We start from the raw sequence: 10,879 nt of genomic DNA, 5'->3' as shown, positions 1-10,879 counted from the left end.
GCTTTCTTTCCTATTCTGTGAGACTTCTGCTGAATTTTTATTGTTCTGTCATATTTTAGGCCTTTCTACAAACATGGCAGGTGGTCATACTGAGTTTATTTGTTACAAATTACACAGGAAATTAATCCAAATGGTCACTTTTATCTTAGATAAATAAAGCTTGGGCAAATCTATTTTCAAATAATCAACTTACTTCAGAACCTAAGCTTTGAATCATTTTTTGATTGTTCCCTGTGTCTTTTCTCCCCTCCAGTCAACAAACTATTTCCATTAAAACAAAACCAAAGAATCCTAAAGAACAGCTAGTGGCATTTTCTCACTCTGGAAAGGAAAACCTAAAGATCGTAAATTTAATAATGAAGTCACTGAACTATTATATGGCAATATAACAATACTTGAAGCTCAGACTCTTGAATCATTTTTATAACATAAAAATTGCTATTACATCACACTGCCTGAGGTCTACATCAATGAAAATTAAATTCTTATATATCTATCAAGAAATTGCTTCTTTCAAAGTATTATGAAGAAAAGTAAATTTATGATAATTCCTACTTTTTACTTTTACATCATTTGTCCTGGCATTTTGCGAATTTAAGATGCAGTATATAAAATTGTGGAGACAACACATGATTAATCTTTTTTACTTACTTTCTAGTGAGTATGTGCTCTAAAATGAAGCTGCTGAAAGCAGCAATTTGGTACCACATTTCCTCCATTGACCAAAATCAAGTGACAAACCCATTTTTTAAATTAATTTATTATTTTAAAATATTTATTTTTTAGTTGTAGTTGGACACAATACCTTTATTTTATTTATTTTTATACCTAGGGCCTTGCACATGCTAGTTGAGTGCTTTACTGCTGAGCCACAACCCTAGCTCCCCCATTTTTTTTTTTTTTGATTTATCAGAGCAGATGTGCAGGGTTAGTTGGACTCTTGGCTTTCCTTATCTGCCCCTGATAGTCAATGGTGCCAATGTCCAAGATTTAGTCTGGTCCATTTCACAGACTACAGCCCAATAAGTGGTCAGAAGACAAGTCTACTGATTGGTGAATGTGTGGACATATGGACATTATTCTTCTCACTCATTAAGGGATGTTTCCAGATCTAGTTTCATAACGCTGACTTGGGATGCTGACTTTTGAAATCATTAGTCTGAGGTTAGGATAGAGGCAAACCATTAATCACAAAATGCATCATGAGAAGGAAGTGATAAACTATTGAGGGGAAATGGGCACATTATAAAGTTGTATTATCTTTGAAGAAGAAGAAAGTCAACAAATAGCAGAAAGAAGTAGTCATAAGAAAGTATCCATAATTCATTCTTGGCAAGTTTCTAACAAGACCCCTATCTGGTCACAGGAAAATAATCAGGTGACTATGGAGGTCCTTAGAAATAAAGTTATATCTGAAATCTTTCCACGTTCATTTTTTTGATGACATCCTTTCTCATTTTATCAGTCTAGAATATGGGCAGTTCCCACTGACTGGGTTTTGGGAGCAAAATGAAAAGTGGAAAGCGGAAAATACAAGTGCATACATGTGTGTTAAACATTAAAACAGGGTTTCTGAATCTGAATTGCACTACCATGTTTCACTCTTCGCAGAAAAGGCAGATTTCACAGTATGTCACTGTGAATATATCAACAACACAGAGTTCAAAAGTAAAAATACCGTAGTCAAAAGCAGTGGGGTACTGGGAAGGATATTTGGGAAATCTTTTAAGATTGGAACTTCTACATCCCTGCCTACAAGGGATTTTCCACTAGGTCCTCTCAGACATGGTAAAAGACCTCTTCATCATAAATGGAGGAACAACTGTTCTGATATAGAATGATTGCATTTTAGTACTCAGTAAAAGAGCAGGAATAAACAGGTAAGGAACTAGTAAACCTTCCAGAAGACAATGCTTTATTGCTTCAAATACCCACCCTAGGCTCACTTCATTCTAAATCACTGTAGTAAATGACCACAGAAAGGTAAAAAGAGCAAAAATGTACTGAACATTTCCACACCTAAAGCTAACACAATATTTTAACTGACAAGAGGCTTAAGCATGATGAAGTGTAATTGTGACAGCTTCAACAATTTTGCTATCCACAAATTCTACTCAGGTAAGCACAGACCCACTATATGAAGGGAAGATATATAGCCAATCAGCTGTGGCAAATGTAGCAAGACAACAATAAAGTGATGAACTATGATTAGGAATGGAAAGCTGAAGGAGTCTTTGAAGACCCCACTGATGCTAAAAAAGTGGCTCTGGAGAGTCAAGAAAATCTGGGAAGGAAAGAAGAAAGACATGGTAATCCCCTAAAGTAATTCAGCAGTATTTCTGGCCCCACGGGAAAGGAGCTGGTAAATATGATCCTTGTGTGAAGAGGAAGGTGATCAGATGCCTTGTCATTCACAATAAGGGCTTAAATCCATGTTTGTGAATTATGGATTATTTCTGTCTTATTTTTGTCTATACTTGTGTTAGTCGGCTTTTCATTACTATGATAAAATACCCAAGGAAAACATCTGAAAGGAGAAATGGTTTATTTGGGTTTCAGTCCATGGTTGGCTGGTTTCATTGTTTCTGGTCCTGTGGTAAGGCAGAATATCATGGTTGGGAGAGTGTGGTGGAGCAAACTGCTCATCTCATGGCAGCCAGGAAACACAGGGGTGACAGGTAGGTACAAAATAGAGTTCTTAAAAACATGTCCCCAAGAACTCATTCTCTTCAACTAAGTCCAACCTCCTACAGTTAATACCACCTTCCAATAGTCCATTCAGCTATGAACCCATCAATGGGCTCAGTCACTTACTAAAAGTTCCACCTCTGAACATTACTGCATTGGGAACCAATGAGCCTTTTGGGGGATATTCCATATCTAAATGGTAATAATATTCCAAATATTAAAGAGTCATTAGAAAATATATTTTGAATAAACAGGGATGAAGGAATTTGGTGCTTGTATACTAAACTTGATTAAAAATTATCAGTATGTATTAAGTGCACTTGACACTGGGCATTGCAATTCTCTTATATAATAACTTTTTAATATTATTAAAAGCATGTGTATGCATATAAATGCATATGTAAATGCAGGCAGCATTAAGGAAATGAAGCCAATTTTTAGACACATCCTGCTGAGATATCTGAACTTATGAGATGAGTAGCTCCCATCTTAAATTATCAGAGACACTTGATAGGGGCTTGGAATGGAAGGGGCTGTGTTTATTACATAAGCATTATCTCAGGAATGATAAAAACGTGTGCATATAAATGTACTATGTAAATAGCTAAGACAAAATTGTGATTATGTTAGCGGAGATTTTTAGATGGAATTTGGAGAATTTAGTACAATTTGATCACAAAAGAAGCAGTTTTTTGTCACTGCAACATTTTAAATATGAGTTAAATTAATATTAACATAAAACTGGGTTAAGAAACTGAAAAACGACTCTTTGCTTCTCTTCTTTATATTTGTCATGAATTATAGTGTAGTAGGTATAATTAGGCTGACAACCAAGGAACAACTGTATCTGGCCCCAAATCATTGCTTGTCCTAAGAAGAGATAAAGGAACAAGGATCTATCCCTCTGCCATCAGCTGGGTTTGCCATCCACCAATGTGGACACCCTGGATTTCAGTCTCCCCACAATAGCACCCCTCTTCAAATCCAAACTGTGGATCTCATGTCCTCTGGCCAAATGTAACACAGGACAGGAGAAAGGGAGAAGTAATAGGGTATGTTCAGAGAAGGCAAGTCCTGAGGGGCCTTATATTCCCAGCAGTGGAAATGGGGAGCTTCCCCACGTATGAGAGACCTCTTAATATGCAGTTCCTTCATCCCCTTGCAAAGGGGTTGTCTAGCCATTCCCTTTGTATTTGACTGGTCTGGTTAATGACAATTTTTTCTAGTATGTACATGCTGGAGCAAGAAAGAGATTTGGTTATACCCCATCCTTATTGATGTATAGTTCTTGATTAAAGATAAAGGAAGTCATAGATTCCCATTAAATGGGACTATAGAGTCACAGAAATATACTGTAATATGTATAGTTAAGAATATTCGTATGATGACCTGCCAGACCTTAGGAGATAATTTCCATTTACCTTTGCATCAGTGGGGATCTAAGGCACAATGTTAGGTCAGATAGTGAAAGAGAGAATAATTTGTATTTCTTTTAATTGAATGCATCTATAAAATAGATGTAAAATCTTAGTTAACCAAATGTCACATGCAGCTGTGGCTAATTTACCCTCAATTTCATGCCATTCTTTCCTATTAGCTTCTCTTTGCATCCATTCAGGGTCTAAAATGACTAGTAATTTAACTTTGACTACAGGAGAAACATGTTATGATCAGTTTTTTATTCTGGGACCTGAAGATGTTAGTAAGAGTGGCCATGGGCAAGTTGCCATTTGTTAACTCTCCTTTTCTTTTTGTTTGTTACCACTGATGGTATATAAATGTGTCTATCTGCATATTTAGCTGACCACTTATGAGATGAGTAGCTCCCATCTTAAATTATCAGACACTGAACTGTTAAAAGTGACTGTAAAATACTAGAAAATGCACAGAAGTCTAGAAGATGTGAAGATCCACTGGAGTCTAGAAGATGTGAAGATCCACTGGTGTCTCCAGATTAACTTTTAAGGTGGAGAAAAGTATACAGTTGGCATTTAGGGAAATCTTGAAGAATATACCTTGCCCCCAGTTATAGGAAGATATTATGGCGGTTTGAATTATGAATAAAAAGAGAAAGAATGTATACGCAAACATGACATCTATGAACAGATCTTATGACATAACCAGAGAATATTTAAATGCAGGTACAAATACACAATCATGCATTATGGTTCACAGACATGAAATTTAATATCTGTTATTTTATAATTTCAATAATTCAAAACTTGGACACTATGAAATAGTACAATAGGAATTAAGACAATTGAGAGATGAAAACAGAGCCAGACAAGGTAAGTAAATATTAGGATGATGCTTAAAAACTGCCAGTGAAGAATTAAAATATGTATTGGAAATAATAAAGATAAAAACTGACATCCCAGAAAAGGAGATCAGTGATGTGAGACACGTTGGGGAAGCTTCTCCAGGATACAGGGTGAAAGGATTAAGATGTGAGGATGACAGTGAAGATGAAAGATGAAAGATTAAGGGAAATCAACACAGCAGATAAATGAACAGAGCATAGAACAGATGGTCTAAAAAATCAGCAATCAAAGTTGTGTCTATAGAAAACTTTGCTGAACTAAAAAAAAGTGTTGAGTCTGCAGAATAAAGGGTCTCACTGAGAAGCAGGCGGCATTAAGGAAATGAAGCCAATATTTAGACACATCCTGCTGAGATATCTGAATTTCAAAGGATAAATTTAAAAGTCCTACAAACATTCAAGTAAAGAAAATCAGATTATTTGTGTAGGAAAACAAAACAAAGCAAAACAAAAAACATTTTCTGCGAGTCTAGATGTCTCCATTGCTAGAGGGCAATTCAGGGGGCAATTTTTAAAGTGGTGATGGAGACAAGGATACTGTTTTGACTACAGATATTTTATGCAGGCAAATTGCCTTTCTTGTGCAGGCAACAAAGAGACTTTCTGCAATATGAACAACTTGTGAGATGCACTCCACAAGTCCCATCCCTGATCATATTACTGAGAGGTACTGTCTCACTGAGGAAGAAGTGAGTCATAATAAAATATCCTTTGAGAATGGGGACAGTAGTGTTACATAGGCACTGGCAGTAAGTATTAAGGTCCATTAAATGAAAAATATAAGTAATTATGATGATTATAAACATAATAATAATATAAATTTCAAAACAAACTTTAAAGAGATGATTAATACTATACATTATTAAAATGTAATAATTAAAAATATCTGGGGATAAAATTTTACATCAGGCAATGGGAGGTAGAAGTGGGTAGAACTAGAAGTATGAACATTTAAAAAATCACTGATTTTTTTACTTTCATTAAAATGCCTGTCAAGTTAACTGATTTGTGTCTTTAAGTACACAATCTTTTCCTCTATAATTGTTTCATAATATTATTTATTTCTGTACTTTTATTTCTGTTCTTCATTTCTCTGGTGTTTGCAGAAACAGACACAAAAACCTGCTTCTGCTTCTCCAACCAAGCAGTCAGCACTGCATTCCAGAACTCCTGGTTACAAGAATGGCTCATTCTTTCTTTTGCTGTTGGGTCCACTGAGTGTCTCCTAGTGATCACTGACAAAGCAGTTTCTGGCCTGAAGGATTCAAAGCAGATTCCTGATTCTTGATTTCCTAGGACTTCAAAGGTATTCAGATGCAGTTGACTGCTGGACCACTGTGTGTGGTAAAAGTTATTTCTTTTTGGTTGCTAATTAGTTCTTTGATCTGCATTAACAATGTCAGTCTAGCAGGTGCCAATGTCCTGACTGTCCTGACCCTTAATGATTTCAGGCCTCCCAGGAATCTCTTTCTCTGCTCTGCCAACCTGCTTAGATATTCTGCTGAAGCTTTTCTGTTCAATGTACATGTGGACGGGGACTTGATAGTATCATGTTCTTCTGCTCTTCTGGATTGCTTTGTTCTTTGTCCTGTAGTATGTTTCCTTACTTGTTTGTGTAGCTTTGCTGAATTTCAGATTGAGTGACTATGGTGAGTAGCGAGATCTCTCCACTTCTTTTGGGCCAGAACTCTGAAGTTTCTTGGCATTGCACAACATCAGGGATCTCACTTCAATTTTTGACCTCAGAGTTGCTACCTTAGGTCAAGGCTTGAAGAATTCTGTCTCACACATGTGATTCCTAGCATCCTCCAAGGACCCAGGGGAAGTTAGTACCTTTTCCCCTGAGTAGCTCCTGGAGTCCTACTCTGGGCATTCCAGGTATCTCAACACTACGCTCTCCGATCTCTGATCTCTGTCTCCTCAGTTCAGCATGATTATTACTTTCTGCTGGGGCTTCAACTTCCTGCTTCATGACTGGGAAGCTGCTCCCTGGGAGAAAACCAGGAAAAATATGTGATTCAATGTGTGCTTTTTGGTTTTCAAGAATCACAGTCCTGTCTGTAGTCTAATGCTTGAAAACAGATATTTCACATATTTTGTTCAGTGACATATTTTTTTAATGCAAGTGTCTGTCTCAATCCAGTTTTTTGTTTTTCTATCATGGCCAGAAGCCCAGAATTTTGTGGTTGTGTTTGTGTTGATAATGTAGTAAAGTTTCCTGCAGTTTCACAACTTATCATTGGTCACGTCATGGGTATTTCAAATGAGTTGCCAAGTTTGGAAAATTATTTACCAATTCATAAATTCATAATCCTATATAGATGAGATAAATGTAACTCCAGTTAAATGGCCCCTTAGCATCACTACACTAGCATCATCAGAGGAGAGGCAACAAGTCATGGAGTCAGAAAGCAGAGACAGAAGATCAACGCCTTTTAAAATGTCTAAAAACCAAGGATGTGTGAATATGATGTTGGAAGGGCTTTGTGCAAAATCAGCACCCTTGGGTTGCATTACTCTCCATACTGGGAAGCTGGGGCACATCTGTTTCTTTCTCTGTGTTATGACTAAGGATGTCTGCCTCTGCTGCTTCTCACATTTATAAAGTCTACCTCACATTTATGAAGTCCACCTTCTGTGCAGGCCCTGCTTCATGAACTTTCCTTATTAAAAAAAAATACTTTCTCTGTATTTTTGACACATCTTTTTTAGCTATCTCCTTCCCACAAATGATAATAACTTCTGATAGCTCCTTATAACTGTCACTCCAGCAGATAATAAATGATCTCTCACAGGTGTTTTAATCTTGCCTGATGAATCTAGTTTCTGATTTGACTTCTTCAGACAGATCTTTGAGAGTCCAGACAGCTCAGAATAGCTAACCCTTGCACTCATGCTGAAAACCCACAGACCTAGAGGTGAAAGAAACTGTTAGAAGCCTCAGAGTATTTTAATTGAAACAGGATTTTAAAATGCTTTGTAAATGCAGAGATTGTACATCCTTGCAAATATTGCCTTAAGAATATAACTATTATATTATTTTTGTATATTTTGACACCTATTTGTGAAACTAGAGTTACTTACTCAAATTTATTTGAGAAATTTAACATAATCTCTGGGAGATTAAAACCCAAAGATGGTAAATGTTGAACTTTATAAAAGTAACTCTATTAATTCATCATTTAACATAAAGACTGTCACCTGAAGATATGTTTTTCAAGTTGAGAAGACATTCTAACACACACACACATTTTCTTTTGTATTTAAATTTTATATAACATAATAATCTGTCACAGATTTTCATTTCCTTGGATTACTACTTTTAAAATATCTACTTTTAAAACATCTTATTTTGACTATGCAGGCATTACTAGATAAAGATGAAAATCTAATTTGTCTTGTGTTGTACTTAAATAACATGGATTTAAAAATTTTACCTTTAACAGTGGAAAGGCCCTGAAAGATCACTTAATTAAGAAGTTACTCATGAATAGATAGCCAATTACTTATATAGGAAAGGTAGGTCAAGGGAATTTATATATAGTTTTCATTCTCTGTTAGAAATTCAGATTTATGGTGATTTTTCTAAAAATCTAGGTGAGCCTTTTATGTTTCAGACTTGTTTGTACATCAGAAAAAATCTTTGAGGAGGCACATGAAAAGCTTACTATTCTTAATTAGAACAAGAAATCACAGTTTCAGCAAAAAAATATATAAGTGGGAAAAGGGAAAATTAAAATTTGGCATTTTGACAACAATTGACCTGGCTAAGGCATCTTAGAGCAGTAGCTTAGAACTCTGGTGAGATGTTAGCTTTTATTCTGTCTCTATAACCCATGAAAGTTTTTAGAAAAGTTAGTCAATGATATGGCTTTCACTCTGTATAATAGCAATTGAATTCTCCATGACATAGTACTCATTTTTCACCTTACAGGAACTTCTTTTGGCTAAATTTCATTTTATTTCATCTTGTGATTCAGGAGGAGTTTTCCTATACCACTGGCTCCCTGGTGGATCTTTAATGGCTTCAGTCAACCAACATATTCTGATCCACAGTATCACACAATTTCAAAGTGGTTTAATAAAATGTAGCCATCTTGTTCTTTCCCTATCTTTTTATAATTGGAATGCTAATAATAGTGGATATACTCTTTATTCAGCTTTAGGTTTCCAGGCTATGAGAAATTAACACAGAGACGTCACAGTGAGAACTGAATTTTTTCCCAGTCTTGGAGCTGAATATAGAAAATTTTCAGTTGTTCTCTCTTAAGAGAGACGTGGGTGTATTTGAAAAATAAGTGGGTGGGCCTGTGAGGATACTGAGTTGGTGTTTGCAACCCAAGTTACTTTTATTTTTCTTCTTTCCCCTTTTTGCTTTGGAAAACCGCTAGTTCAGCATTCTCAGTCAGAGATGGTTCCTAGTTGGCTTGTTTTTATTGGTATAACTCAACTTCTCAGCCATAGCAATTGCTTCTCAGACAGGCACACAATCCAACCATAACCAACACAATGCAAGAAGAGGTTTGCTAGGAATTTGATAGAATAACTTTCTCCCTATTCCCATAGAAGATCTGCAATGTCTATGGTAATTTTAACCATGATTAGAAAATCTGGAGGTAGGGGGATATTTGGAAGAAGCATAGTATAGTGTTTGCCATGGAAGGAAGAACAAGACAGGATCCTTAGTAACATCATTTTTAACCATTAGATCAAACTTCTCTTGAGACTAACATTAACTCCAACATTTTTAAATAGATGAGTCAATAAATTCTACAAGGTGGAGTGCAGTGGTTCAGAGCAAGACTCCGGAGCCAGACTGTATTCAAATTTCATCTCCATGCTTATCAGTTGTGATGCCTTGGGAAAGTTAATGCCTCTGAGATTCATTTTTTTCATCTGTATAATGGAGATGAGAATACATCTACCTCATAGGATTGTGGCTCAATTAGATGCTTGAATATCTATCTATCTATGCATCTACCTATTTACCTACCAGCCTACTTACCTCTCTACCTACCTGTGTATGTAGAACACTACACAACATATAGTAAATACTAAATAAGACTTTGTTATCTATTTAAATAGATTAAAATCTATTTATTATCGTGTAAGCCATTTTGAGTTATGTCATCTATCCTTTGCCACTGGAAGAATCCCAACTGTTGAAAATTTTACTTTCATTCCTTTCATAATAGACGACAATCCCCATAGAACTGTTATTTGAATAAAAAGAAAATTCTGGAATATATTGCATTAAGAAGCTTCTGAAAGGTACAACTTTGCAGGAAAATCATACACTTTTAAAAGAGAGTGAGGTTTTACTGAATATCCTCCCTATTTCCCTGGCCCAGTGGAGCATTCGTTTTATTCATATTCTATGATTTTGTCAGACTCATCTGAAATCTTGTACTCATTAAAGTTGATTTTAATAAGTATGTTTAATTAAAACATTTAAGGGGTTCTACCTTCATGCTTCCTCAAACTCTCGCTGCTCTTATCTTTTTTATCATTTATGGTGATTCTCTGTAATTTAAAAGTGTTTATGTCTCAATTTAAGTGTCTTGAGAACAAAGATTTAAGCACAGCATCTCTGGTGCTCATGACCCAAGACAACCTCTGGTTGAATTACAGCCTACCTACACTCTCTGTGACAGAGATAACAAAGGTACATACATATACTCTTATCTTCTCATGATAAGATTTTATTTTCGCATGCAGTAATTGCCTCGGTAGATGATTATCCTGCCTTTTAATTACTGTCAAAACAAAATGACTTCAGATCATGTGTTTTACTAGTTGGCTAACAATCAACAGTTCTATATATCAGATCATGTCTTTCCATGACCCACAAGTACATTTTTGCAACTCATC

Source organism: Marmota monax, unplaced genomic scaffold (assembly GCF_021218885.2).
Source record: "Marmota monax isolate L192 unplaced genomic scaffold, Marmota_monax_Labrador192_F-V1.1 WCK01_AAM20220418_F8-fsc00069, whole genome shotgun sequence".
Taxonomy (NCBI): domain Eukaryota; kingdom Metazoa; phylum Chordata; class Mammalia; order Rodentia; family Sciuridae; genus Marmota; species Marmota monax.
Note: the sequence above shows the minus strand (reverse complement) of the source record.